The following is a 25668-nucleotide window of genomic DNA, read 5'->3' as shown; positions in this document are numbered from 1 at the left end:
CCGAAGGCAGCGGCTTAACCCACTGAGCCACCCAGGTGCCCTCTTCTCTCAGCAACTCTTAAATAGGCAGTGAAATATTATTAACTGGGGCGCCTGGGTGGCTCAGTTGGTTAAGTGGCTGCCTTCGGCTCAGATCCTGATCCCAGCGTCCTGGGATTGAGTCCCACATCGGGCTCCTTGCTCGGCAGGGAGCCTGCTTCTCCCTCTGACTCTGCCTGCCACTCTGTCTGCGTGTGCTTGCTCTCCCTCTCTCTCTCTCTGACAAATAAATAAATAAAATCTTAAAAAAAAAAAAGAGAAATATTATTAACTGCAGTCCCCATGCTGTATGTTACTTCCACATGACTTACTTGATCACTGCAAGTCTGTATCATTTGACTCCCCTTATGCATTTTACATCCCTCCCTCCACCTCCGGCAGCCACCAGTCTGTTCTTTGTCTCTATGAGCTTAGCATTAAAAAGAATTGTTTTTTATTTATGTTTTATTTTATTTTTTTATTCCACTATAGTTCACATACAGTGTTATATTAGCTTCTGGTGGACAATACAATGATTCAGCACGTCTCATACATCACTCAATGCTCATCAAGATAAATGTACTCTTAGTTCCCTTCACCTATTCACGCATCCCCCACCCACCTCCCCTCTGGACCGTTAGTTTGCACTTTACAATTAAGAGTCTGTTTTTTGGTTTGTCTTTTTCGTTCTTTGTTCATTTGTTTTGTTTCTTAATTTCACATATGAGTGAAATCATATGGTATTTTTCCTCTGACTGACGTATTTCAGTTAGCACTATACTCTAGATCGATCCATGGTATTGCAAATGGCAAGATTTCATTCTTTTTAATAGCTGAAGAAAAATATATGGCTATCGTAAGCAATGCTGCCGTGAAAATGGGGGTGCAGATATCTTTTCGAGTTGGTGTTTCCTTTTTCTTTGGATAAATACCCAGTAGTGAAATTGCTGGATGACAGGAGGAGCTGTTAGTATTTAAAGTTCACTCCTTGGAAAATCATTATGACCATGGTAAGCTGTTGCCCCTGTTTCTCATCCAAACAGAATAATAAAACCTGGGAATTAGAAACTGCATTTGTGGGGCACCTGGGTGGCTCAGTGAGTTAAACAAGCCTCTGCCTTCGGCTCAGGTCATGATCTCAGGGTCCTGGGATTGAGCCCCATGTCGGACTTTCTGCTCTGCGGGGAGTCTCCTTCCCCTCCTCTCTCTGTCAAATAAATAAATAAAATCTTTAAATAAGAAAAAGAAACTGCATTTGAGAAATTTTAAGATAAAAATTTTGATTTAATTTTGAAAAACTTAGTTTTGTTTTAAACTTCAGCTTTCCTTACTGCCTTTAACTGAATAATGTGAAATACTTTCCAAAAGGGAAATATTGTACGTAGCATCTATGAAACTTTTAAATTATGAAATAATTTTGCAAAGGACCAATTAGTGTTCCCCAGGTGGAAGCATCATGAGAGATCCAGCACTGACGCTGAGAGAGGACATTACTGTGTGTCTTGAAATGACAGTGAATCTGAATCAGCACTGACCCTCTGCATTTCCCTCATAGCCCTGCACTCACCATGTTCTGTCGGCTTCTCTTCCGGAAGTTTGCTTGTGGTTTATCAATGCTTTGTGTCCCCTTGCCAACCTCTTAACTCGAGGCCTAATAATCTAATTGTTGGAAGCATAGCTAAGTGACAGTGCTTTTTAGCGACATCGCTGTTGTAACGGACTCTTCTTGACTTCTTTTTTTCGTGATTCTTTCCAAGCCTGGACTTTCAGTTCTCAGCTGAGTTAAGTCCTTTTTAGACTCTGGATAGGGCGATCCGCCTTTCCAGTTTGCCTGGGACCCAGGGGTTTCCTGGTATGTGGGACTTGCTACACCCTGGAAAGTCCCTGGCGAATGGGGACTGGTTGCTTTTTCCAGCCTTTTCAAAGTCTACAGGGTGCATTCCGTAAAACTTCATCACAAGGCAGGGTTTCTTTTCTTTTTTGTTTTTCCGTTTCTGTTTTCAAATACTGTGAATTTGGAAACTTATTGAAGTTGAGCTTTTTTTTTTTTTTTTAAAGTGAGCTTCTTTAATAACGTCTATGTATTTGTATTATGTTTAAATTTTGTTATATGGCGTTTGTCAGTGTCTTACTGCCCCAATAGTGAATTGAGTTGTCTTGTGGTAGACTGAAACTGTCAAAGACAATCTAAAAAATAGCCAGTAGGTGGCAGCGTGACATTGTACCTGAAGTAAAGCTGAGCAAAAGATGTATCACAGCTGCACTTTGATGTTATTAAGGCAGAAGGACCTCATATTTCATTTGGAAAACTACATTTTAATCAAGGACAAAATAGCTCTTAAGTGAGTTCTAAGCAAGCAGTTCCTTCCTTGCTTATAACCGGTATCATATCATCTCAGCTGTTCTGTGTTAGTTTTGCCTACCAGACAGCAAGCATCCTGAGGTCAGGAATAACATGCTGTAACTTTTCTCTCTCCTTTCCACAATGTTCAGCACAGAGCTGGGTGTATAATTGCTCAATTTCTTGATCGTGAGGGGTTTAGCTCAGAAATGATTAAAATGTTTCACCGTTATTATATATTCTATTCAAATTATAGTCCCCCCAAAAGTCCTATGTAGTCTGTGAAGACACATGCATACACGCAACAGAGACAAATATACTTCAGTGACCAGGCTGCGTAATCTAATTTTGTGTTGGAAAGTTTAACAGGCGAGTCATCCATGTTCTGTTTCTACCCTATTTCTCTTCTGCTTGTAGCCAAACTTAATGAAAGTGCTATTTGCTTGCCTTTGTCCACACTTCTCACCACTGGCTCTGCTGTCCTCTTCAGTTTGGCTTTTGTCCTGGTCCCATCACCAACACTGCTTCTGCTCAGGTTACCAGGGATTACCCATGTTGCTAAGCCAAGGGACACGACCTTGCTCTCTGCAGCTTCCTGCACTGGGCTTCCTCTGCTTGCAAGATACCAGTCTCTGTTTTCCTATTTGCCCTTTCTTTCCAGCAGGAACTGCTTAGTAGTCCTTAAATTCCTGTTCTGTCTGAGCTAAATGTTGAAGTTCCTCAGGTCACAGTCATGTCTGATATCTGTCTTTCATGTCCCTCAAAGAATCCTCCAACTTCTCTCCGTCTCAGTGGCTCCCACCCCAGGCAGAGCCACGGGGCCTTTGCACCTGCATCACCTAGGCAGCTCCTAACTGATTTTCTTTTGTCCAGCCAGACTCACTACCACCAATCCCTTCTCCATATTTCTCCAGAAAGAGCTTTCCAAAAGCGATCTCATTTCTCATAGTGAGAACGGTCCCAAAGCTCTTCATTATTCCTCAGGGTAAAGTCTCAAATTCTTTTTTTTTTTTTTTTTTTTTAATTTGACAGACAGTGATCACAAGTAGGCAGAGAGGCAGGCGGAGAGAGAGGAAGGGATTCAGGCTCCCTGCTGAGCAGAGAGCCTGATGCAGGACTTGATCCCGGGACCCTGGGATCATGACCTGAGCCGAAGGCAAGGGCTTAACCCACTGAGCCACCCAGGCACACTAAAGTCTCAAATTCTTATCACTGCCCTGTATGCTCCAGCTAGGCCTACCCACAAGCCAGTTCTACCTTCATTTTCAGGATGATCTTGAGACGTTCTCCTTCACTCCAAGCATTCCAGCCACAGTAGGAATTCCCCATGTCTACCTGCCTGCAGACATCTGTGCACCGGCACGCATGCTGGGCCCCCAGCCCCACGTCCTTTAAATGCTTCTCCTTCAAGAACTTCTTCCCTGTCTCTGGAGAGACTATATTAGGTCTTCTTTCTGTGACAGGTTCTCATTTCATGTTGCATTTATTTCAGATCCTTTATTACAGCTCTGTAAATGAAATTTTATGTAATAATGTGTTCCTGTCTTGACTGTAAGCTGTTACTACCCGGTACTCTGTTGTATTCTGATTCGTAACAAAATTCCCGGAACACGTCGGGCTCATACAAACACAATAAACAGCATTTAATAAATGCCTCAGGAACCTCAGAATCAAACATTCCACCCTTAATTTCTAAAGCTCAGATTTCTAAAGTCATAGATTGTGTATCAGTTTATGAGACCAGTAACTTTGGTAAGAAAATTGTCACTAGAAATTTGTTGAAAATTATTCATGTCAAACTGAACTTTTTAGAATATCTGTGCATTTTTAAGAAGTGGCTTTAGTAGTCCCCCCACCCTTTTTTGGATTAAATCTCTCTCTCTCTTTTTACAGAATATACACCACAGGTTTTTCTTTTGTGTGTGTATGTGGTAATTGTAAATGTGGATCATATAAATTAGATGATAAAAGAGGATGTCAAATTCTGGGCATCCAAATAAAAAGCCTCTTATTAGGAAAAATGTATTTTTTTTGTTTTATTTAAGATATATAAGAATTATATATAACCTAACACTTCCAGATGTATTCTAAAATTAAATGAAAAAGGCATTTACTTGTATAAAAACCCCATCATTTTTAAAGTAAATAAAATTTTAGTCCTAATCAACCTTGTAGACCAGAATTACTTCTAAATATATACCTGGGTTTTTGTCTAAATTTGAACACCAAGGAAGAGCAGCAATGACTCATCATTATTATTATTTTTAAACTAAAACCAGCAATAATTCAGGTCTCAATCTGAGAGCACTTTTTTTTTTTTTGTCTAAATTAAGTTCCTTAGATAGCTTTTCTTATTGATTCTAAAATTGTCGGAATAATAGGTATTGAATATTTTCCTGCTACACAACTCACAATTACACATTTTTGTAAGATGCATAATCTATTCCTTGATCTAATCTAGGAGAAGAGGGAGGGGATGGGGAAAGAGGATCACTGTGTGGCTGGAGGAGAATTACTTACCAAGAAGTGTGTAAGCCAATTTTATAAACCAAGCGGCAAATGCTTCAGAGCCCTGTTCTGATGATTTGACTCCTAAATCAAGTTGCTACATTGTTTTTTCCAGGAGAGAAATGTGGTACATCTAAAGATAATTATTCCTTCATTTGGTTCAGAGTAATTTCAAACCTGGTTTTTATTTAGTAGCATGTTTATTTACTTAGAAATCTGTATAACATGGGGGAAAAATATTTATGGCTCCATCGTGGAAATTAAAAAAAAAAAGTTTTGGGGCGCCTGGGTGGCTCAGTGGGTTAAAGCCTCTGCTTTCAGCTCAGGTCATGATCCCGGGGTCCTGGGATGGAGCCCCACATCAGGCTCTCTGCTCAGCAGGGAGCCTGCTTCCTCCTCTCTCTCTGCCTGCCTCTCTGCCTACTTGTGATCTCTCTCTGTCGAGTAAATAAATAAAATCTTTAAAAAAAAAAAAGTTTCATGCTATATGTAATTAACAAATGAATTATTTATTTATTTAAAGATTTTTATTTTAGAGAGCAGGTGGAGCCAGGGGAGAGGGAAAATCTCAAGCCCACTCCCCTGAGTGCAGAGTTGATGTGGGGCTCAATCTCACGACCCTGAGACGTGATCTGAGTCAAAATCAAGAGTTGCACATTTAACCATTTGAGCCACCCAGGTGCCCCATAGGCTGAAATAACATTTAGAAGAATCTACCTTGTGTGTTTATTGGTTTTGGTATATGCCATGTTCTCATGTTCAGTGATATAATGTACATCCTAGAGGTAGTTTATTTTCTCTGGGAGCTTCTTTTAAGAGACTGGCCATGCCTGATAATCCAGTGCCCGCATAATGGGCATAACAAAACCAAGAAAAGAAAAGTCATCTTACAATTCATTACTCTTTTCAAAAGAGTTGAAGTAGCTCTTTGCATTATTTTGTATTAGGGTTCTTTTGGTTTCCTCTGTTAGAAACCACACTCAAATTAGCTTAAGGAGAAAATGGAAAAGACTTGGCTCTATAACTGAAAGTCCAGGAGGGCATGTGTTTAGGTACAACTGCAGACAGGGGCACAAATTGTATCATCACAGCTGCTTCTATCTCTTTGATACTCAGCACAACTTTCTTCTTGATCGGCCTTTGTCCTGGGAAGGCATTCTCCATGAAAGGCAAAGATGCTTTTGTTGGTCCAGGTTTACCAGGCCCTCAGACAGGGAGGAAGATCTTCCAGCCAACACATTCCTGAATAAGGAGGCTGATGAACTCTGTTGGCTCATTTTCCATTTGTGGATTCATTACCTGGTCTAGGGGTATGGGGTCACACTGTTTATCTGGCAGAGGTCTGGGTCTTCACACTGAAGAGCTCTACTGTGTAAGAGGGGTTGGATCCTAGAAGGAAAGCAGATCAAGGAAGAATTGAGAGACAAAAGCAGGACGGAGCCAGGACACCATTTTTGTTAAAATGTCGTATGTGCTTGTTGAAGAAGATTCTGGAAATACAGAAAAGTATAAAGAAGAAGGAAAACACCTGACCTCTAATCTCACCATCTGAAGAAAAATATTTTGAGTGTGTATTAATTATGTAGTTGGATTTCCTGTGTTTCTGTCCAGTTCTGCCAGGTTTTGCCATCGTGTGTTTTGAACCTTTGTTATTGGATGCATACTCATTGTGGACCACTATATCTCCTTGATGCACTGCCTCCTTATTATAAAGTGACTGTCTTTATGCATGGTAATATTCCTTGTTCTGAAGTCTACTTACAGTTACAAATACAGTGCCTCTAGCTTTTTTTCTCTTTCTTGGTTAGTGTTTCTGTGATCTTTCTTCATTGTTTTGCTTTTAACCTGTGCCCATAAATTTCAAGTGGATCTCTCATAGATGACATATACTGGAATCTTCTATTTTTATCCAACTTGACAATCCCCACTTTATAACTGGAATGTTAAATGATTTATTTTAAATATATGGATATGATTTGGTTTACATCTATTATTTTGCTGTGTACTATTTGACACATATATTCTTTTTTTTAATAATTTTCTTATTGTTAGTCACCATATAGTGTATCATTAGTTTTTGATGTAGCATTCCATGATTCATTGTTTGTGTATAACACCCAGTGCCCCCATGCAATCCATGCCCTCCTTAATACCCATCACTGGCTCACCCATCCCCCCCATCCTGGTCCCCTCTTAACAGCCTTCAGTTTGTTTCCTGGAGGGCATAGTCTCTCATGGTTCATCTCCCCTCTGATTTCCTCATTTCATTTTTTCCTTCCTTCTCTTAATGTCCTCCGTGCAATGCCTTCTGTTCCACAAAGAAATGAAACCGTATCATTGTCTTTCTCTGTTTGACTTATTTCACTCAGCATAATCTCCAGTCCCATCCATGTTGATACAGAAGTTGGGTATTCATCCCTTCTGATGGCTGAGTAATACTCCATTGTATATGTAGACCACACCTTCTTTATCCATTCATCTGTTGAAGGGCATCTTGGCTCTTACCACAGTTTGGCTGTTGTCGCATTTCTGCTATGAACATTGGGGTGCATATGGCCCTTTTTTTCACTACATTTGTATCTTTGGGGTAAATACCCAGTAGTGCAATTACTGGGTCAGAGGGTGACTCTATTTTTAATATCTTGAGGAACCTCCATAGGGTTGCTCTTTCTCCACAACCTCTCCAACATTTGTTGTTTCTTGTCTTGTTAATTTTTGACCCATATATTCTTATAATTTTTTCTTTTCCTTTTTTTTAGGAGAATAATTGAGTATTTTTAAAAATTGATTTTTATATCATTTATTAGCTTGTTAGAAATACCTCTTTTTTTTGTTTTACCTTATTTTATTGATTTCATTTTAGTAATTATAATCTGGGGATTATAATGTGTACATTTACTATATCATAGTAAATCTTCAAATAATAATATATTACCAGTATAAAAAACTTAGCAACCATGTACTTCCATGTATTTCTTCCAGTTTTTGGTGCTGTTATCATACATTTAAGTTCTGCATATGTTTTAAACTCCATAGTCTATTATTCTTTTGTTGTTGTTGTTGTTAAATGGCCACTTTTATTTATTTATTTTTAAAGCCCTATTTTTTATTTTATTTATTTATTTATTTAAAAAGATTTTATTTATTTATTTGACAGAGAGAGAGATCACAAGGAGGCAGAGAGTCAGGCAGAGAGGGGGGGGGGGGAGCAGGCTCCCTGCTGAGCAGAGAGCCCGATGCAGGGCTTGATCCCAGGACCCTGAGATCGTGACCTGAACCGAAGGCAGCGGCCTAATCCACTGAGCCACCCAGGTGCCCCGGATACTTTTATTTTAAACACAGATGAAGGGGCGCCTGGGTGGCTCAGTGGGTTAAAGCCTCTGCCTTCAGCTCCGGTCATGATCTCAGGGTCCTGGGATAGAGCCCCGCATCGGGCTCTCTGCTTGGCAGGGAGCCTGCCTCCCTCTCTCTCTGCCTGCCTCTCTGCCTGTTTGTGATTTCTGTCTGTCAAATAAAAAAACAAAAAACAAAAAAAACCCAAAAAAACCCCTTTAAACACAGATGAAAATATTTAGGACCCCCTCCCCCACCGCCCCATTTACCATTGTGGGTGTTCTTCATTCCTTTGGTTCAATCCAAATTTCCATGTTTTAGTATGATAAATTTTTAGCCTTACTTTTTTTGTGGGGTTGGGTGGGAGGGTAGGGTCTAAAATATCTTTATTTATCTTCAATTTTGAAAGATATTTTTTCTGGATATAGAATCTGCTGACAGTGTTCTTCCATCATAACTTCAAAGACAACATTCTACTGTCTTCTGTTGCTTAGTTTCTGATAAGAGGTCTACTGCCACTCTTATTTTTGTGTCTCTGCACTTAATATGTCTTCTTACCTCTGGTTGCTTTCAGAATTTTCTCTTTATTACTTGATCACTAATTTGATTACGATGTATCTTTGTTGGGTTTTTATGTGTTTTTTTTTTTTTTTTGAGATTCCTGGAGCTTCTAAAATCTATACGCTTATAGTTTTCAACAAATTTGGAAACTCTTCAGTCATCATTTCTTCAGATATGTTTGAACTTCTACCCTTTTCCTAAGACTCCAATTGCATATATGATAGGCTACTTACTACAGTAGTACCAGTCACTGATGCTCTGTTCACTTTTTCAATCTTTTTTTCTCTATGCTTTTTTTAGATAATTTCTGTTTTGATTTCCAGGCTCATTGATCTTTTCTTCTGCAATGCCTAATTTGCTGTTAATCTCATCTAGTGTGTGTGTGTGTGTGTATATATATATATATATTTATTTATTTATTTTGACAGAGATCACAAGTAGGCAAAGAGGCAGGCAGAGAGAGAATGGGAAGCAGGCTCCCCACTGAGCAGAGAGCCTGATGCGATTCCAGGACCTTGAGACCTTGACTTGATGTGAAGGCAGAGGCTTTAACCCAGGCGCCCCTCATCTAGTATATTTTTGACTCTAGAAACCCTCCAGCATATTTTCATCTGTATAAATTTCCTCTGGCCTTTATTTTTCTATTTCTCCCTTTACTATGGTTGTATTTTTCCTGTGCTAATTCCATCATATCTGTCATAATCTGGCTCGGTTTCTACTGATTACTCCCCCTCCTCCCAGTAGTGGTCACTGGTCATATTTTCCTGCTTCTTGGCATGCCTGGTGATTTTTGATTAAATACTGGACATCAAGATTTTCTCATTTTGAGTGCTGCATTTTGTTGTATTCCTTTAGTTTTTGTTCTGTCACATAGTTAAGTAACTTGCAGATCAGTTTAACCTTTTGAGGCTCCTGTTATGCTTTATTAGAATGGGTCCGGAGTAACCTTTATTCTTGGCCTAAGCCCCACTTACTAAGTCCTGGGGACCTTACCTAGTGCCCCGTGGATTGCAGGTTGTTTCCACTCTGGCTGGTAGAATCATGAACTATTCCCAGGTCTGTGTATAGGCTGGGAATTTTTTAGCCTATTGGTTCATTCCTCCACCTCATGGAGTTCCACCCCTTGCCTTGTGGATCTGTACTTGTTAATGATTCAGTGAACCTTGCCGTGTATCTACAGAAGCTTTGTGCAGCTTCTTCCTCTCTTGTATTCAGCCTCACAAATTCTAGCTGGGTGTTTCCTTCACTAAGTCTTCTGTGATGCCTTTGCACTCTTTTTTCCTGTGCTGTGGCCTGAAACTACTCCCAGAGAGTGAGTTGTGGTTATTAGAGGACTGAACTCACTTTTCCTCCTTCACTCAGAGATCATATTTCAGCACGGCCTGTTTTCCAATATCTGAAAGACATTGCTTCATGGGTTTTGTCCACTTTACAGTGGAAAGAAAATTCCTATAGTTAATCCTTCCAGGGTGGAAGCAGAGATAAAAAAAAATATTGTAGGGACACCTGGGTGGCTCAGACATTGAGCATCTGCCTTCAGCTCAGGTCATGATCCCAGGATCCTGGGATTGAGCCCCATATTGGGCTCCCTGCTCAGCGGGAAGCCTGCTTCTCTCTCTCCCACTCCCCCTGCTTGTGTTCCCTCTCTCACTCTCTCTCTGTGTCAAATAAATAAATAAATAAAATCTTTAAAAACAATTGTATAATTGGATTCATTTTATAAATGCAAATTTTGTTTAATATTATGTCATAAAATTTCCCCCCATATAGTTATAATGTCCTATTATGCCATCCTGAGGATGATCTCTAATTTATTGAACTCTTTCCCTATTTTAGGATGGTACATTTACTTCCAGTTTTTGATGATTTGAAAGTGGCTATCTTAAACATCCTTGGCTACATCAAAGGCTCTCTTAAACATCCTTGGATATGAATCTTTCTTTATATTCAGTTATGTCTTTGTGATACATATCTTGAAGTGGAAATATTGGGTTGAAGGATTTGCGAGTATTAACACCCTACAAATGTATCACTAGGTGTTTTCTGGAAAGATTGTGCCAAATTCCCATTGGCATTGCATGAGAGTATCATATTGCTAGACCCTTAAGATCACTACCTGTTTTATTCTTTGTGTGAACACTATTGAATGCAATACAGTGTGAGGTCTGTTGCCGGGAAGCGTTAAGTACAGTTTCTTTCCCTCGAGTGCTCATTGGTGAGTGAGAGAAACAGCAAACTAATCACCACCACGTGATACATTTTGGAAGGAGTGATCAAATGTTGCCTAGGAAAACCCCACCGAGGTGAGGTTTTCTTGAAATATTTGAGGATAGGCAGTTTGTAATAAGGTCAAACAGAGAAAACAAAAAACATGCGAAGGATTAATAGGACATTTAAGGTGACTCAAGTGTGGGTTTGGAGTGAGAAAGTAGGAGGAAATAAAGAAGGATCTAGAGGTGGAAAGCTGATAGTGAAGGGCTTTGTATGGTCCTGAGGAGGTGAAACACGTACCCAATCTTCTACGTTCCAAGGTGTACTGCCTCCTTATATGTAGTAAAATTCAGTTTCTTACATGGGCTTTGTTTTTCCTCCTAAGATTTTCTTACAATGGTTTCTAAATTGTTTTCATAACTGTAGGTCCTATTTCACCCGAGGATTAACACTCAACATCTAAGTCTTGCCGCAACCTTTTCTGTTTGTTTGTTTCTTAAGTGAACAGGTTGAGGCCTTGTCTGTTCTTGTAAATTCAATGGCCTTGATTTTTTCTTGTCTTTTAAACAGCATATTTTGCTCTCTGGGCACACATAGCCCTGCTTGGAGCAATCTTCTTTGAGCCGAACATATGATCTGCTCTTTATCCTGGGTGACTCTCTCTGGAGCTGGCTTGTGCTAACTCAGGTTCCCTCAGGGTGAAGGTCTCATCTTGGCTTTCTGCCTCATTAGAACAAAGGCAAACCAGAGGCATGCTGTACTGTAAAACCAATGTACTTGGAGCATAGTTTAGCCATCACACAAAAAGGAAGAAATGGAAAAATGTCAAGAGCAGAGTTGATCAGGGACATCAGAGATAGACCTATTTCCAATCTGCTAAATGACTAATGAGTCGAATCATCTTGGTCAACTCACTTAGCTCTTTGGTCTCTGGCTTCTGAATTAATGAAATGACTTTTACATTCTCTACTACTTCTAAACTTTGTAGAAACAAGGCTTTAAAAAAAAGTTTAAAAGGGTAAACCATCATTGTGGATATAGAAATTAGATTTGTGTTTTATAGTAAAAGCAGAATTTAGCCATATTCAGTTATGAAAATTTTTTCCAGATTACCAAAGACCTTTAGACAATACAATTCATTATTTTATTTCATTTTTTTAGAGAGAGGGAGTGGGGAGGGACAGAGGGAGAGGACAGCGAGAATCCTAAGCAGGCTCCAGATCAGTCCATTGAGAGCTCGATCTCACAACGCTGAGATCATGACCTGAGCTGACCAAAATCGAAAGTCAGAAGCTTTAATTGACTGAGCCATCCAGGCACACCTATAATTCTAATTTTTTAATGAATTATCTCCTAACCGTGATGCGTCAGCTTGATATCTGAGCAAAATATATTGGGTTACTCTTCATTTATCTTCGATGCATAGCAGATACTTACACTCGAGATGTTTCTCCAGGACTATAGTTAAAATAAAGTGCTTAAATGCGTATTCAGTTCTTTTTTAAGAGACCTCAAATTACCAGAGTTAAACTCAGAATAGCTGTCCTGGTTGTGGGCATCCGTGGATTCTTTCCATTTCCACTTCTGTAATTCTGAGGCTTTCGCTTGTCTTGTGTTGTGAGATGAGAGAGAAGGCTCTCTGAGGTTGTGTATTATAATTTTTTGTTTCAAGTACTCTTAATCTGATACTTTAGTTATTTTTAGCTCGAGTAGGCTTTTTTGGTGTTATTTTGGGCGTAAACTGTAATAATTTTTTTTTTTTAAATGATTAGAAACCTTTCAGTCCTAAGTAACAGACTAGTGCTTGAGTTTTGGGCACAAGCTCCTTCCTAACGTGGAGACTGCTTGTCCGCAGAGCATATCTGAATGTCCTATGAATGATCTGGAGCCATTGGTGTGAAATCAGTCATAAACTGATGCGGGGTGCAGAAGCTATTTAGGCTGTTAGGCCTACTAGTCCTTAAAAGGAGTGGCCCTCAATTGTTATACTTCTAGCCTTTTCATCTAATTGTACCGATTTTTGTCTTCGGTATGTTTGGTGCTTTCACGTTTTTAGGACTCCTTCTGATGTAATGTGCACTGGGACTGCAGTTACTGGAGTTTACTTGAATTACAGGGCAATCAGAGACAGAATCTGAGGAAGTCTCAGAAAGAACGCCCTCTCCAGATAGGTGAACAGATTTTACATGTAACCACCATTGTGAATGATGAATGGTGTTTCCACCGAGACTCTGGAGGTGTGGAACAGAGTGGGGTGTTGGGGAGACTAAATTATGCCCGCTGCTGTATGAGCCCTGGGGTACTAGGGTTTCAGAAATGCCTGAGCTGTCAAAATGATAACAAAATGGTTTAATATTCAAATAATCAGATTCCTTACTAGATGGCTTCCCTACTCAGGGTATAAATCATAAATTAAAATTGGTTTGTGGGACAGTTTTGGAATACCTGACAGTCTTAGACTGTTTCCTTCTTTTTAAAATTTATTTATTTGACGGACAGAGATCGCAAGTAGGCAGAGAGGCAGGCAGAGGGCCGGGGTGGGGGGGGCGGTGCGGGGAGCAGGCTCCCTGCTGAGCAGAGAGCCCGATGCTATGGAGCTCAATCCCAAGATCCTGAGATCATGACCTGAACCGAAGGCAGAGGCTTAATCCACTGAGCCCCCCAGGTGCACCTATTTCCTTCTTTTTGTTGAGTTATCATGTGCCTTCAGAAATTTCAGTCCAACCAAATAAAACCTAAACAGAAATAGCAGGCAAAAAACCCTTCAAAGTAATTTTAAACATTCTACATTATTCTTTAGCAGGAAGGTTTTTATGTGCAGAATGAGTGAGTAAATTGTAGCCAGCCACTCCCCATTCAAGTAGTTATAATTGAACTTGATGTAGATCATATTATAGGTGAGAGAGTTAACTCTTATTTAGATGTAGGCGCTAGAGTTGGTTCAAGTTCCATGAGACTCCTGTCCTATTTCTTTGCTCCAATGTTATGTTAAATGATGTTCTTTGTATTTGACTCTAAGGCAGGTAACATTTGCAGAATTTGTTCGACAGAAACAACAGCCAATATCCAGTGGAAAGACTGGGCATTTCAATTTAAGAGCAAAAGAACATTTGAAAATTAGAAAAAGATAGAATCAGAACTGAATGCTTCAGGTGGTATAAGCTTTTAGAACATTGGTGTGCCAATGATGCTTTTTGCCATGTTGCACATTTGTAAATATCATCCAGTGTTACCCAGAAAATTAAAAACCTGGAACATCATCGCCCATCCCCACCCCAGCTCAATTCCTTTCTCTTTGTTCTGTTTCACCAGATTGACCAGCCAAAATTTAAAGCAATGGCCTTGACCATGTTTTGGATTGCATCAGAATCTATACATTTGTTTAGGTTAGCTTAAATATTTATCTCTATTGCATAAGTTTATGTGCTTTCAAATTCTCTAATAATTAGTGTTTTCTTTGTGTTAGTTTTAAATTTTAACCTACTGTATAGTGATTCCTTGTGTTTTCTTAAAAAAAAAAAAAACACACAAAACAACTCTAGCAGTCTATTGTTAGAAATAAATCATCCCTAGCCATAGGATAGCACTTAAAAATCACCTTGAAGATGTCTCTATGACTTAATTTTTTTTTTCAGTCTGGGGAGTATATTTTTAGGATGTGTTTAATGTGCAGTTACTGCATGAAATACAGTATCTTAAGCTTTGCTCTCTTTTGTTCTTTCACTAGTCATGCTAATGATTATTATTTTTTTTAAAGAGGGAGAGTGGGGAGGGGCAAAGAAGGGAGAGAGAGGAAATCTTAAGCAAGCTCCACACTTAGTGAGGAGCCTGATGCGGGGCTTGATCTCACAACCCTGAGATCATTACTGGAGCTGAAATCAAGAGGCAGACCCAATTCAGTCACCCAGGCGCCTTCCCCTGCCCTCTTTTTTCTTTTTTTTTTTTTGCTAATGATTATTTTAAAGTGTGTTGTGATGACTGTACTGTTTTGTATACCTGCTAAAACCGGATTTCATCTAGGTAGAAATTCCCTTTGGTTTTTTTGTTGTTATTACACATTATGTGAATAATATTAAACTTCTAAGCATGATTTTATTTGAATTTATTAAATTTGAGCTTACTGTAGAATCTATATACACTATTCTGTCTGGAAATAATAGAGAGGGGAACCCCAAAATAAAGTATTAAAATTTCCCAGAGCTTTACTTTTATAAAATAAAAACTAGCTATCATGTGACATTAGGTAGTCTTAAACTTAAATACATACTGTCTTAAACATTATGCTTTTTAAAGCCTTTTCTTTTACTTTTGTTTACATTCAAGGTTTTTAAAAAGCAATTAGTTAAAATTCTGTTTAATTCTGATATAAAATTTTAAATACTATTTGTAAGTGTAATAAATAAATAACAGATTAAAAACATACTTGAAGGGTCAGTATCTTGCTGGTATAGGAACCATTTGGCTTTCATGTAAATGAATATGTGGTATATGAATTACAAAGCAATATAAACCTAAGTTTAAATGGTGGTTGAGGAGGTGCCTGGGTGGCTCAGTTGACTGAAGATCTGACTCATGATTTCTCCTCCAGTCATGATTTCAGGGTTGTGAGATTGAGCCCCATGTGGGGCTCTGCAGCTGTGCACTGGGCATGGAACCTGCTTAAGATTCCCTTTCTCCCTCCCTCTCTCTTGATGCCCTTCTGCCTACGCCCCTTCTGGTTCCATGCTCTTTCTCAAAAAAATGAAAATTGTGGCTGAATAAAGAAAGCTCACCTTATTTTAGCTGAATGTTTAATTTGGTAGATGCAGGGTTTGAAGGGGGCTGGTGGTGGTGGTGGTGGGGAACAGGTCGTAGGGAAGACAGAAATCACAAAAGGTTGGCTCTATCCTCTCCAAGGATGTATTCCACCTTTATGTCTGGATTTAGACTGAATAGTCAAGACTAGACTTTGAAGCTTAATAACTAGGCACGAAGCTGTTATCCCATAGTTCATTCAGTTTTTGAAATGTGAATTTTAGATTTCTCTAGCTTTACCAAAACTAAACACACAGAATTGAATTAAGTAGTCTTATAGTCACCAACATACTGACAGGAGGATAGGATTAGGGGTAATTGTTAGTTTCTCTAAACTTTTCCTTATTTTCCAAAATTTCTACAATGAATCTGTATTTTACCATAGAAAAGATAATACTACAAACTGTATATATTTGGGTATATATTCTTTCCCATATTCTTTCATTATCACATGGGTATTCCTAGTCTACTCCAAAATTTAACATTTTAACATAACAAAATTTAACATTTTTGATATTTATGGTGATTTTATAATTTTGATGCATAACTTTGATGCATATTTTGAAAGAAGAGCCTGTGTTTGAATTTTTATAAGTTTTGTAATAGTGGGTATCAATTAATCAAATATTATTATGGTTTTTTTTTTTTAGATTTTTTTAATTTGGGGGTGCCTGGGTGGCTCAGTCAATTAAGTGTCTGCCTTTGGCTCAGGTCATGATCCCAGGGTCCTGGGATCAAGCCCCACATCAGGCTCCCTGCTCAGTGGGGAGTTTGCTTCTCCCTCTACCTCTCCACCTGCTTGTGCATTCTCTCTCTCTGTGCATCAAATAAATCAATAAAAACTTTAAAAAAGAAATTTTATTTATTTGTTTGACAGAGATCACAAGTAGGCAGAGAAAGGGAGAAGCAGGCTCCCTGCTGAGCAGAGAGCCCAATGTGGGGCTCGATCCCATGACCTGAGCTGAAGGCAGAGGCTTAACCCTCTGAGCCACCCAGGTACCCTTATTATATATATTTTTAAAGATTTTATGTTTAAGTAACCTCTATACCCAACACTGGCTTGAACTCACGGCTCTGAGATCCAAAGTCATATGCTCCACTGACTGAACCAGCCAGGTGCCCCCATATTATTAAGTATTTTTAAAGAAATTTGTGACTATGGCCTGGGAAAACATTTAATAGGGAAATCAGTACAAAACAGAGTCCCGATTCCTGTCCATCCCTTCTTGTCACTCCAAACCTGTTGGCTCCTTCAGATTCCCTCTAGTACATGACTGTATCATCAGTTGTTTATGTCAGAAACTTGGGAGTTTCACCTGAGCTCCTGTATCTATCTCCATCAGCAAATCTGAACTAGATCTCAGAGATGTCCATTTCTTGCTGTCACCATTGTCACTGCCATAGTACACCTCACGCCATTTTCTCTAAACTGGACAGTGTTGCAGTCCCCTCTCTGGTCTCCCTGTCCAAGCCACTGTCCACACAGCCATTAAAACAAGTGCCTCTGTCAGTAAAACCCTTTGTACTAGTGACCACATTTATAGTCTTACCAGAGCCTGCCTTTGGTCTTGCCTCCCTTCTGGTTTTCATATCATTATCATTTCTTCTGTCTCTGTTGTTGACTGTTCAGCCCCACTGACATCTGCACTATTTTGCCACCACATTAAAGGCTTTACTACTTAAAGGTCTCTCTCTCTTTTTTCAAAGTAAACTCTACCCCCAAAGGGGGCTTGAACACAGGATCCCGAGATCAAGAGTCCTTGACCCACTGAGCCCTGCTGCTTGAAGGCCTTACAATGGCTATCCTCTCTACGTGGCTGTTTCTGTCTCCCCAGGACTGGCTCCTTGGACGGCTCACGATCATAGTCCCTTCCCCTTCCTTCAGGAGGACTGACTAGATACACCCAAACTAGCCCATTTCTTTTCACAAATCCTTTCTATTCACTTCACTCTGATGATTTCCTCTGTGCCACTTTCTTTAGTCATCTTTGTTTGCTTATTTTCTGATGTTATCTGCTAGAACATAATATGCTAGAACATATCTGTCTTGTTCTATGCTTTAACACCCACAACTGGCAGTATATTAGGAGCTCAGTAAAATAATTGTGTATCAAAATAATTCAGAATGGGTATGGAGTTTTACATCGATATTTATCATTAACTCCAAATTTTTTTTTTTTTTTTTAAGATTTATTTGTCAGGGATAGCACGTGCATGCACGAGAGAGCACGTGGAGGAGGAGAAGCCGGCAGAGAGTGGAGCAGACTCCCCACAGAGCAGGGAGCCTGGTGTAGGACTGGATCCCGGGAGTCTGGGATCATAACCTGACCCAAAGGCAGATGCTTAGCCGACTGAGCCACCCAGGCGTCCCATTAATTCCAGTATTTTTAAATAAAAATATAAAGAGGAACATTTTTATTCTCCTTTTTTTGAAGCTAAGACAATACATTTAGTGTTCTCCCTGAGTGCTTATGTATATCTAGCACATTTTGTAGCAAACTGGTAATGAGGAGGAGGCAGATATCATGCCCTGTGACAAGATAAGGAACTGACACTCAGATTAAATGACATGTGCACATTCACTTGCTGGTAAATGACAGAATAGGAATCACAGAGGCTTTAGTGTCCTTTAAATGTAACATCCTTTTGTGAAAGAGAACCTGAGGCTTTTAGAGGTTAAGTGATCAAGGTTACCCAGCTGGAACTCTTGAAAAGAGTAGGAACCAGGAAAAGAATAAGATCTAAACACAGTGCCCCTGCAATGCTTCTAGGGTTCACGTTGCATGATGGCATGTAAGTCTTCTGCAGCTGGGAGAATATAGCCACGCTTATAAAAAATTATGATTCTGTGCTTTAAAATATGAATACCGTATTTTCTGTATTTTCACACTTAATTGTATATTGATGTAAATTCTTTAAGTCCCATAGGCATTAGTTATTTTTTTCAGAAAATACTTCAAATATGCCTTTTAATTTTCTAGCTAATATGTCTTTGAACTGTGATATTGCTTGTTAAATATACAAAAGCATCCATAATATTTGTAATAGATGTTACATGAGCTTTTTGATTTCCAGACATCACCTCTTTAACTCTCTGTTGCTATGGGTTTTCATTAGTATTCCATGGAGCCTGGGTTGCCATAGAAAATGTGTAGTTGTAGAGGAGTTGCCATGGCAACAGTCCGCCATTATGTGTTTTTCAGTATCAGCTAGCTGGAGATGATAGGGAATCTGAATATTTGTTTAGGAGTCCAATATTGAAAAATAAAACAAACGCAATGTTTTAATATCCTGATTATCTCCCACAGACACTTTAAATATGATGCTTGTTACCCTTTATGCAAATAAATTGAATAGAAATGAAAGCTGCTTTAAAAGCTAGTTTTTAGCAGCCATCTAGCTTTATCTCTGGAGATACTAAAAATTTAAATTGCCTTAAATGTTTGACATGCATATAAACTCCCTTGGAATAAAGCTCCTTGTCAAGTATGCCTAAGTTTTTGTTTTAACCAGCTTGGCTTCTTCCTGACCTTGGATAATAGCAGCTCAGGTATATAGGAGAAGACAAAGAGGAGGAAGAGTAATTTTTGTCTTTGAAATGCAACTCAGAAATAAAGAAAGGAAATCACCCAGTGACTCATGGCTCAAAGTAGCTTTTCAAAAGAAAGAAAAAATCAGAGAAACTATTTTCAGTAAGATGGCAAATCCCTTGGTTGAGGAGAAGTTTTAAACATACTATTCGAAAACATTTTGATATCTCCAAACCTGTAGCAGTCATTTTGAGATTCCTAACCTATTTGTTAGGCATATTATGTCAGTTACCTGCAAATAACCTTTGTTATTTTTATCTTGATAGAGTGACACACCATTATTTTGTCACAGGGGCGAATAGGAAAAAATGTTTAACAGTTCATCAAATTAGGTCTTTATATATTAGAGATTTTAAAAAGATGAGTGAACTTCAAGTTTTACAATTTTAGTTTTATGATCTAGGCTTGATTTTTTTTTTTTTAAATTGCTGCTCTGATCTGAGCACTTGTGTTGCCTCCAAAATCCTATATTGAAACCTAATGCCGAATATGATGGTATTAGAAGGTGAGACCTTTGAGGGGTGATTGGGACTCTTATAAAAGAATAGGATTAGTGTCATTAAAGAGACCCTGGAAAGCTCCCATACACCCTGCTACTGCATGAGGGCACAGTGAAAAGACAACATCTATTTATTTATTTATTTATTTTTAAAAAAGATTTTATTTATTTGACAGAGAGAGATCACAAGTAGGCAGAGAGGCAGGCAGAGAGAGAGGGGGAAGCAGGCTCCCCGCCAAGCAGAGAGCCCAATGCAGGGCTCGATCCCAAGACCCTGAGATCATGACCTGAGCCGAAGGCAGAGGCTCAACCATCTGAGCCACCCAGGTGCCCCAAAAGACAGCCATCTTTGAAGCAGGAATTGGGTCCTCACCAGACACCAAATTTGCCAGCGCCATGATCTGGACTTCCCAGCCTGCACAGCTACAGGAGACAAATATTTGCTATTTATAAACCACCCAGTTTGAATGAACTAAGAGTATCACCAAGTCTTTCTCTGCAGTTGTGGGAAGATAGGATGTTGGGACTTATTGTTTTGTTTTCTTGAAGCCGCATAGTGCTGTAGCTCTCTAGTGGTCTTCCCCGAAGATTTTTCTTCTGGGGCATTGGAAGGTAGCCTTTTCCCTAGTAGAGCAGAGGCTCAATGCATAGTCATGGAGTCATAACTGAGTAATGCAGAGAATTGTTGAGTACATGAACTGTTTCTGGGTAACCATGGGCAGTGAGTACTCCTTCTGGGTAACACAGGGGCGTCTGAGAGAAAAATGTAAAACCAAACAGTGTTTTATTAGGTACAGCTTGCGTGGTGGAAGTATGTAGAGTTGGATAGGAAGTATATAAAAAGCTGATCTCTAATCCAGGATGTTACTGTATCAAGTAACTCCCTTGCAAGGAGCAGCTTCGAGTGAAATTGAGAGTAAAATGTTTGGAATTGCCAAGCTACAGAGTTCTCAAACAACGCTGTTCATCTGTAAATGGCATTTGACCTTGTCCTTCTGGTTGTACAGATAAGGGAATGAGTAACTTAATGGGTAGTATCAATCTAGGATGGGAGTACTGAGTTTAGGAAAAGAATAAAATTAAATGTTTGGCATTTAGTGAATTAAGGGCTTCTTGTTGAGGATGCATTCAAAAGGTTACTGTGTGCATTCCTTTTCTCTACCACAGGGTATCTCAGAGCAGGGCAGCAGTTAAGAGCACCGAATGCTGTTCTGCCTCAGACATGCTTGTCTGAGGCAGAAAAACCACACTTTCGTTAAAAGCACAGACTTTGGAGTCAGACTGCTGGAGTATGATTCCTGGTTTGATCATTTACTAGGCTCAGTGATAGTGGACAGCTTCACCTCTCTGGGCCTCCGTTCCCTCATTGTATAATGGGGATAATAACGGTCACTATGGTATACGTTGTTATGATGATTAAAGGGATTTACCTTTGTAAAGTGCTCAGAACAGGGCCTGAAAGACAGAAAGTGCTATTTAGGTGTATGTTAATTAAAGTGGAAAAAAGCAGGAAGGTTGGGGTTCACAGTTCCCCAGCTGGTGATGGTTGACCAGCGGGTCAGTGCCACACTGAATCAAAGATTAATTCATGTTGAAGAAATCAGCTCAATAGTGACATAAATAGTGCACTTGTTTCACTTTTTTCATATTTAAAATTACATGCAAGACATTGGGATAACATCAGTAGCTTTTTACACTGTATACTGAGGTTCCATTTACCAGCAAGTCCACTCAAATGTGATAAGGATTTATTAATCTTGATCTTTATGATCCTCAGTCCCTATATAGAGGTTTTTGGCAGCAGAAGATACTGTCACTTTTTTCTTTAATGACAGAAGATAATGAGGTCAAATGGAATTTATCATGGTCTATTACCTTCTCTTACCTGCCTTTTCTTTCCCCTTGATGGATTTTGAGTCAATACTTAACAGAAAAATTAAACAGAAGATAAATATAGTTCTTACCAGAGGTTGCAGTTTGATTTGATAAATACATTCTTGCCATAGTTACATTCCTTTTATTGTAATGGATCAGGTTGTCTATTTAAATCAGATATCAGAGCTAATCCACAGCCTGGTGTGGTGTCAGACTCTCTTGTTTCTTGTCTGGTGGTTCTGGACTGAATGAACTGTTAGTAAACAGTTCATTCAGTATTTCTTACTCACTGCTTTCTTGCTTTTCAGCCTTTAGTCCTTTGCCTTCCTTCCTGAATTGGTAAATCTCCAGGCAAGGCTCTGATCGCCTCTCCTCTGTCTTATCCAGGTCTAACTCCCCCCATCCCATCTCATCTAATCCTCATTCAATCCCCATTTTACCTCTGTGTGGGTATCTTGGAAAACTATCCTGCTGTTATCCCGATTTCTTTCTAGCCGGTCCTCGGTCTTACTGTGCACCAGTGTTTTCGGTGAGTACCCTGCTGTAACTTCAAACAGGCCTGTGACCCCAAACCTTTGTACCGCCTCTTAACCATGCCCACCTGTACCACGGAATCCCATTTCTGCTGTATTTTAAAACCAGGCTCCTCTTACCTTTGAAATTCGGTCAGGGTTCCAGCTTCTCCCAGTGTTTTGGGAGTTCTGTGAATTCAGGATAATTAATAAGAGGCATGCTCAGTGCTTTATTGCAGGCAGGGATATAACTAAATGGTTGGGAGTAGAATCTATAAGACCCTTGAACTTGGATGGGAAAAAAATTACTTCATTTCAGTAATCTCTAGGTTAAAATTTACCTTTTCATTTAATTATGGGAATTTGAATCAGAAATTACCCTAGTGCTACTAATACCTATCACTTTGTCACCAAAAAAAATTATGAATATTCTTATATTATATTACAGTTGTTGAAGAGATCTTGAAATACCATTATGCTTAACTACTTCAAAATTAGTTATTAGATCTGCTACGAGATCATACAATTAATGCATTAATAAAGGAGCACTTACTCTATTATAAATTTGTTTTAAAATATTTTGATATTTTTATCAAATAAAAGGTGGGTGTGGGAATGGGTGAAATAGATGAATAGAATTAGGAGTATACTTATCGTGATGTGCACTGAGTAATGTACAGAATTGTTGGGTTGTTATATTGTATACCCAAAACTGATCAGTGTATCTGAATTATACTTGAATTAAAAAGAAAAGGTGTTACTAAAAATAACATAAGCTCTTTCAGGAGAGACACTATGTCTGTCTTGATTGCTGTTGTACTTCAGCATCAGGTTCCATTTGAAGAAGCTGAATAACAATTGGTTCAAAGAAAAATTCTTTTGACAACTGTGATTTGCTGTGTTTGGTTTCTTTTGCAGTTCTGTTTTATGTTACGCTTTACAAGCACTGGTTTGAAGAGGGCCTTTGAGGCTTCCCCATTCTGCCAAAGGGGTCCATGGTCCAAAAGATAAACCATCTGGATTCAGAACCCCTGTTTTCATGTTTCTATGATATCACATATCGTATAAAACTTGATAGGCTTTGAATGGTATTGCATACTTTTTTTTGCTTATTTTCAAGTGTGGAAACATAGCTTTTATGTAAGAGTAATTTTAATACTCACTGAAATGGCAGTGGTTACACTTTGGGCCACCTACCTGGGTGTGTCTGGGGCTGGAGGGTAGGGCCGGAGCTGCCCAACCTTAGTTTCCTTGTTTATTTATTTTTCCTTGAGTATTTGAAAAACAGTTCTGTATGCATCTGGCATTATGTTAGCCAAAACTTTATCTCAGTGTTTTGAACAAAAAGGCTGTGATTTTACAGGAACCATGGGTTCGTTCCAACTATTTTTAATACAGGACAAAAGATTAAGGAAAAGGTTAATTTGTGCATGTTCACATTGCCTTCTTGTGCGATTGCAGGTAACACAGAACTGAGCACGCCTGCTGGCAGTTTATCAACCTGGATTAGACTGAAGATATTAATAAGCTGGTAAAGGGGGGCTGGGAGGTGAGGGAGAGGGTGAGCCAGGTACCGTCAGACCTCGTTGAGCACGTGCTCCCTCGTGCCTCCTTCCAGGCAAGGAGATGCTTCGGAAGAGAACTGATTTTGATCATCTGTAGCCACAGAGCAAAATGTCCTGAAGCTCTTTGGGTCATTTAGAGATTTTAATTAGTTATGTTTTTTTACTTTTGACCTCCATTATCGTGGGGAATCGTATGCTTTCTAAATAAAGAAATTAGCTAGGGGAAATGATTTAGTTACTTGATGTTTACTGTCTTAAATTCAGATACCGAATTACATCATCACTCATAGCCCCAAGGCTTGGTGGCTGAAAGGACGCTGAATTTTTACCTCTTGTGGCCCTGCGGGGTTCTCGCCCGGGATCTCCTGCACTGTTGCTGTCCTTGGGGGCCCCACCGCTCTGCAGGATCGCGGGGCCTTGGCCTTCTCTTCTCCCACATCTTTGTGCTTCTCTTTGCGGCCCCTCTGTCAGCCGTTGCCTGGACTGTTTATACAGAAGCTCAGGAGCCAGGAGACAGGAAGCGGGGTCTGCCTGTTCTCTGCAAGGCTGGGATCACTGTGTGCACAGCAGCATTTATGCCATGTTCTCTTGGCAAGGAAAGAGCCCAAGGGGTAAAGGGACCAGACCCCACTGGTCAGTGGGGACATTGACGTGTTTGCGCAGGAAAGGAAGGAGCTGCAGGTACCCCACGCTCCTCATTTCCCTGGCCGCATCTTGCTTTCTTCCTCGAACTAGCCCTTATTTCTCATTTCTCAGTTTTTATTTATTTCCTTTTTAAAAGATTTTATTTGTCAGAGAAAGAGAGAGAGGAAGTGAGTGTGCACAAACCGGGGAGCAGGAGAGGAAGAAGCAGGCTCCCCACCGAGTAGGGAGCCTGATGCAGGACTCGATCCCAGCACCCTGGGATCATGACCTGAGCCAAAGGCAGACACTTAACCGACTGAACCATTCAGGTGTCCCTCGATTTTTATTTCTTAATAATTTAATTAATCCCTTTTTCCCAGGCTAACTCCTAACTGTTTTTAGTTTCTTATATGTAGTCGTGTCTCCATCCACTTTTTGTTTTTGTTTTCTTCCTCTATAGAGCTGTAGCATCAGTGCCTTTGCAATTCTACCATAGCTGTTTGGGCTTCCGTAAATTCCTCCCACCGTGTCCCAGAGGGTTTTCTTATTGATTGCTTTAGATTCGGAAACCCCAGGACCACCTTCACTTCTGATGCCAACTTCAAGTTTGGGTTCCCAAGATCCCCCTCAGGTTTGATAAGCCACTAACTAGAAAGTCTCCCGTCACTGCGAAAGCTGCCGGGATTTGTTACTGTGACAGGATGCAGATTCAGGTCAGCTGAGGGAGGAGGTGCGCGGGTCAGGGCCCAGGAGAGTTCCCAGTGCCCAGCTCTGCCATCCCTCACACAGTCCTCCGTCCTGTGGCCGCACACACTTTTTCTAGTCACAGTGTCTGAGAACACACACACACAACACTGCAGACTGGAGAGCTCACTGAGCCTTGGCATCTGGAGTTTTCACTGAGGCTCCATTGAAAGCTGGGTTGGCTACACAGACGTTGTTGAGTGCTTGTGTGGTTTACCTCAGCCTACAGTCTTTCCTGGGATGGAGCTGGTGGCATGTGGCCACAGGCATCCACCACAGATCACATCATTAGTTTAGCATTTGTGGAACAGCTCAGAGCCCCAAGGTCAACAAAGACACTTAGCAGGCAGACCATTCCAAGGGTTTCATGGCTGGCCACTTCCCAGGAGCCAAGGCAAAGGCTTGACCACTTTCTAGGAAAGGTTAATCCTTTACTGCAGAGCTGTCTTGTCTCTGTCTCTCCAACCCACCTAACATGTACTTGCCAGGTAAG

The 25668-nt window shown here is 39.9% G+C and overlaps 1 protein-coding gene and 1 long non-coding RNA gene across 2 annotated transcripts in view; one reads left to right on the top strand and one right to left on the bottom strand.

Moving 5' to 3' along the window:
• LOC132015200 (uncharacterized) overlaps nt 1-1807 on the bottom strand; it is a 14161-nt gene extending 12354 nt beyond the window's left edge. The window contains exon 1 of the long non-coding RNA XR_009403582.1: nt 1586-1807. This is a non-coding gene — a long non-coding RNA (uncharacterized LOC132015200). The remainder of the gene's footprint in view (nt 1-1585) is intronic.
• Nucleotides 1-25668, top strand: part of ANK3 (ankyrin 3) — a 670694-nt gene that overhangs the window by 76636 nt on the left and 568390 nt on the right. The window lies entirely within an intron of this gene.

Source organism: Mustela nigripes, chromosome 4 (assembly GCF_022355385.1).
Source record: "Mustela nigripes isolate SB6536 chromosome 4, MUSNIG.SB6536, whole genome shotgun sequence".
Taxonomy (NCBI): domain Eukaryota; kingdom Metazoa; phylum Chordata; class Mammalia; order Carnivora; family Mustelidae; genus Mustela; species Mustela nigripes.
The sequence above is the reverse complement of the archived record's forward strand: the minus strand, read 5'-3'. Positions and strand labels throughout refer to the sequence as shown.